Consider the following 5,335-nt stretch of genomic DNA (forward strand, 5'->3'; position numbering starts at 1 on the left):
GGGGCGCGAGGAAATCAATAAGGGACAGTGACCACAGCGATAATCGCCGCCCTGTCGTCCGTGTACTTGATGCCGGAGTAACAGATAGTGCCAACATTAGAGCACTTGTACTCGTCGTCGGAGCCGCAACGCGCGCTCTGTTTTTTCTTCTCGGCGACGATCGAATTTTTCGTCGCGCGTCGTTGTTGATCGTGACGACGAAAAATGTCCCCGCGAAATGACCAAAATCTGCTCGCCGGTTGTTTTCAAAAACCGCTCAAAATCGCTCGACTTCTCGATCTTACGCGCCGATAGAACGTCAGTTCGATTCGCACGGCGGCGTTACACAATCGGCGTTAGACACTCGGTCGCACTCGGTCCCACTCGGCCGCGCTCGGCTCTAGGTTAATTCCCCCCCGATGTTGGCAACGCGCGTTAACTTCCTCAGTTGCCGCGGGGCGGCGCTGCGAGCGCGCAACACGTCGCGACATCTGGTCGCGGGCAACGAACCTTAAAACGAGAGTCGTCGGCGAATTTGCGCTGAGCGAAACAAAATTCGATCGCTCGTCGTCGTCGTCGTCGCGAACACGCCGCGCTCTTAAGTCGCGCTCGTTCGAATTACTCGCTCAAGAGTTCGCTAAAAAAAAAACAAATCGAGAAACGAAAAATTTCATTAGCCGATGATCGCGCGCGCGCGCGCGCGCGTTTATAAACGTCGGTCTTCGCCGATCAGGAGGCGGTTTGAGTTTCGCGGCACACCGGAAGCGAGCTGGGTCCGAGGCTTGGTCGCTCGCTGTCCGTGGATGTGAACCTTTGTTTTGTACAAAAGTTATGGCTGCCATGTCTAGTTTTCGATTGATGTTTTCCGTGGCGAGACCGAATTCTCGTGTTTACCGCGGTATTTAATAACGTGAGATCGTCTTGCGCGACGCAGCGGTGTCGTCCGTGATGTGAGCGAGGTGATCGCGCACGTAGTTTCGACTGCCTTAGTGTCATTTTCGTCGAAAAATGCCTGTGTTTACATCCGAGTTACGAGCGAGCTTCTGTATTCCTGTCACATTACGGTAAGGCAACGCTTTCTTGCGTGCGCGGATTCGTTGGGTTAACGTTGATTAGCGGATCGGCGAAAACGCTCACGCGAAACCGACGAGATCCACGTAAACGATCGTCCCGTTCGGGCGACGGTCTCGATCACCCCGTCTGCGAACGAAATGTCCGTCGTCTACGTCGTCGTCGTCGTCTATCGTCGTCCACCACCGTCGTCTACGTCGTCGTTGTCTCGCGTTTGTTTGCGTTTAGCTCGCGTTCAAACGACAATTCCGATCGCGAGTTCACATTCCCGGGAACGTCGAGAGCGATTTCCCCGATCGTTCGGCGATCGCTCTCGCTCGTCCGCGAGATCGGGGGGAAAAAAACGCGAAGTCGAGTCGTGCCTCGCCGTAACTTAACCAAAAAAAAGTTTCGCCCGCCCCGACGAGGAGCGACGAAACACGTCCTCCGGACGCGCCGTGTAGACCACGAGCATCGATCTCTGCCGCGTTGGGGTTCAATTTTTGCCGAAAGAGCGTTTTTTCGCCGATCCGCGAAAACAAATCCTCGACCGTTCGCCAAACGGCGATAATAAAAATAATCTAAAATATTGCGGAATATATAATCTGTGTATCTCCATTTGCAATTTTTCGTCCGGAATGGTGGCAACAATGGGACTGGTAAAATGGTGAGCAAGCGAGGGCAGGTCAAGCACACACACATCGGCCGGGAAATTTTCCTCCGCTTGTTTCTCTCGCGTGTTGTTTAACATCGCGCGACGTTCGTCAAAGATGATTTTTCCGAGCTACGTGAGCGAAAGACTAACGTATCTCCGCAATTTTCAAATTTGATTTCGGGGGCGACGCGATTTTTTTCGAAGATGAAGAATCGAAACTTTTTTCCGACGCAATTTGAACTATGGATTTTTTTTTTTTTTTTTTGAAATCTTTGTCGCAACGATTCGCGAGCTAGGACTCGACTCTCAAAGGACAGAGATCGTATTCCTTCGTCTTTAATATAATAATAATAATAATAACAACAACAACGCGTTCGAACTCGCACGGTTCTTCCGAACAATCGCGAACGCTTCGATATTGTTGCGATATAAAAATCTTTCATTATTCGAAACCTAATAATCGACGCGCGAATATATCGACCGTGCGAGAGTAATCACGTTACACATCGATAATTTACGAGAGAGGGAGAGATAGAAGATGGAGAGGAGAGGAGAGGGATTTTATTTAAAACAAAAAAAATACAAGTCTGTGTGTGTGTGTGTGTGTGTGTGTGTGTGTGTGAATTTTTATTTTATTTTTTTTTGTCCGCGTCTCATTTTGCAACACGCGCGACGATCATTTGCGTTAACTGATCGGCGAAATCGCGCGATCTGTGGACCAAGAGAGACTCTGTACGGAGAGAAGACTCTGTTACGCGAACAAATTTTTTTGCGTATGATGAAAAATTTTGACGGTTCGGAAAATCTAACCTAAACCCTCGGTCGCGAAAGTCGGGGGTGATAAATCGAGAAACTGGTGTTTCGCGGTGGGTATGGAAGAGAAAAATTGTTTCCAGGCGGCGCTCGGCTCGTCTCACCAGGCGGCCATATTGTCGAGAGTCTCTCTCTCTCTCCCCGTCTCTCTGCGTCGTTTTCCCCACACAACACAACCTTCGCTTCAATTATTCCCCTTCGCCTCATGCCCCCGCATCTCTGTCGCCTCTCTCGCGGTGTGGATCTTTTCACGATCCTTTCACACAAACGCGCGCCCGAGTCTCTTCCAATCCGTAATTCTTTTCTCTCTCTCTCTCTCTGTCTCACACACACACACACACACACACTTTAGTTTTCTCGAGGCGTCGCGCATCCTATTTAGGATTTAAACGCGCACGTTCCGCGATCGCATATTTAATGGCGCGCGAGAAAAATTTATTGCCGATTCGAATCTTGTCGTTTTGGCTGTTGCTTCGTTAAATTCACTTTTAATCAAATATCAATTATCGATCTCGATTTTAGGCTCATCCCCCGCGTTCCCGTTTTGTCTCTTCTCGTAAATAAAAAAATTTTCTACAAAATTCGAGGATCAATCCGCGCGCGCGCGCGCTTTGTTCGAGGGAAAATCTCTATCCGTCGGAATTTTCTCAACCGCGCGAGAGATTCGTTTTAACGAAAATATATATATATATTGAACGCGCTCGCTCGCGCGAGTTGGTTTCTATTTCTCTCGGGTTTACATCTGCATAGGTCCGTATCCTATTTTTAGATCAGCGCAACGCACACACGGCGGCGCGCCCGACTCTCTATGTATGTATCTGTGTGTGTGTGTGTGTGTGTGAACTCGGGTTGCCGCCGCCGCGATACGCCGGAAGTGAAATATTAACAAGCGCGATACACGTCGTGTGTGCGTTATCTGCGCCGCAGCTATCGTTAATGCAATTACAAAAGATAATTCGCTACGAGATACTTCCTCGCGTATTTTTTTCTCTTTGTTTTTTTTTTTTTTTTTTTATTTGTTTCAAATATGCATGCGGTTAATTCCGCTCGGTCGAGGCCGAAAGATTCGTCGATCGCGTTCCAATCGCTCTCGTAAACTCGTTAACGAGACGTGACTCGCGCGCGTTTGATAAATTTCGTCAAGATACATCGCGCGGATGCGGGCGGTGATTTGCGGACGGGTTTAATCTCGCCGCCGAGGTGGAAAACGCGGAGGAGGAGGAGGAGGAGGAGGAGGACACAATTGGTCGATCGGGCGCGTTCGATTAAAACGCCATTGATTTGCTTAACTCTATTACGCGTCGTGCACATGCCAATTATCGATTGGTTTAGTTTCCCTGTGCACGCACTTCTCTCTCTCTCTCTATCTCTCTCTCTATCTCTCTCTGTGCGCTACGTGAGCGCATCACCGCATCCCGGGACGCGCGCCAATCCTCCCTTAGATCGGAGGATCACGGAACGTCGTGCGAAATCACGCGCGTGGTCGCGCTCTCTCCGGCTTGCTCTGTGCGCTCTGGGGCGTCGGAGCTCCTTCAGCAGCGCGGCTCCGGTCAACGATCGTTATCGCCGATTAATCCCCCTCGCGTGTATATCGTGTGTAACGTGTACGAGACGCGCGTATCGTATCGGTCGTTTACCTGAAACTACTGACGAGAGAGACTTGTGTGTGTGTGTGTGTGTGTTCGCCGCGTTGTCGGTGAACGACAGCGTTTATCGCAGCATCTGATTTTTTTTTTTTTTTCCGCTCGCTTCTAATCAAGATTCTATTCTCAGATCTTATTTTTTTGTCAGACTCCGACTTTTGTGAACGTACGACGCGGATGAATCGCGCGCGCGTAGATTTCGTCTCCGACGCGATTTTCCCGAGGCGAATATTTTATGCGTAACGAAACGACCCTTCGATACGGTATCGCCCCGTTTGATGATCGAAGGGTCTCCCCCCATCCCCTCGTTTCGAGGTGATGTTCGCGTTTGTTAACGGGATTACGGACAACTGGTTTTGGGGGAGGAAACGCCGGATAAAAAATGTACAAATGATAAATAAACTTTGTTGCGCAACGAAGTTTGACAAAGCGAGAAACGCGGTGCGTTGAAATTATTTTTTTTTGCAACAAGCTGCAACAACGCGAGATTGCCGGTCCGATCCGCTCCGGAACGAAAATGATAAAACTGTTACAACACAGAAGATAAAAAAAAAAAAAAAAACCAGACTACGGATAAAACTCGGCATTGAAAATTCGAGTTCAATTTTTCCAAATGATTTTCAAGCGCATTTTCCAGTCGATCGTCGCAAAAAAAAAAAAACGATTCTCTTCGTTCTTTTTCTCTCTTCGATTTTGAGAAACGGCGCGAACGTTGCGCGCGTGACGAAACAGAATCGCGAATTTATTCAAGCGGGAGAGACTCTCTCTCTCTCTCTCATGGAAAAGTCTCGTTTGTGTCGTCACTTAGAGTTTATACGTGAAAAAAAAAAACAAAAAAAAACAAAAAAAAACGCTCTCTTAACGAACGTACTTCCGCATTCGGCTCCGATAATTAATGACCGCCGACCGTTCGTGTTACGCAACAAACGCGATGAAACGTCGCCGTTTATTCGACTTCGCGGTTGTTTTCTACATTCAAATGCGCTCTGCGAATCTTAATGAAGCGGAAACCGTATCGTTTGTCGCGATTCTTTCGAGCTCGAAGATCGGTTTGCCGTTCGTTGAAAATTGAGTTAAAAAAAACAAACAAACAAACAAAAAATCAAATCATGCAAATCGAGCATTCGATTGTGCGTCGGTTAAAACGTCGAAACGCGCAAATGATTTGCATTTGTTAAAAAAAAAAAAAAAAAAA

At 48.1% G+C, this 5,335-nt stretch overlaps 1 protein-coding gene across 1 annotated transcript in view; it reads left to right on the forward strand.

The window, feature by feature from the left end:
• Positions 1 to 556: 556 nt before the first annotated feature.
• Positions 557 to 5,335, forward strand: part of LOC109860048 — a 23,703-nt gene continuing 18,924 nt past the window's right edge. The window contains exon 1 of the mRNA XM_020438897.1: positions 557 to 1,043. The gene's annotated coding sequence lies outside the window, so the exon portion shown is untranslated. The remainder of the gene's footprint in view (positions 1,044 to 5,335) is intronic.

Source organism: Pseudomyrmex gracilis, unplaced genomic scaffold (assembly GCF_002006095.1).
Source record: "Pseudomyrmex gracilis isolate BER0280 unplaced genomic scaffold, ASM200609v1 scaffold_319, whole genome shotgun sequence".
Classification (NCBI taxonomy): Eukaryota; Metazoa; Arthropoda; class Insecta; order Hymenoptera; family Formicidae; genus Pseudomyrmex; species Pseudomyrmex gracilis.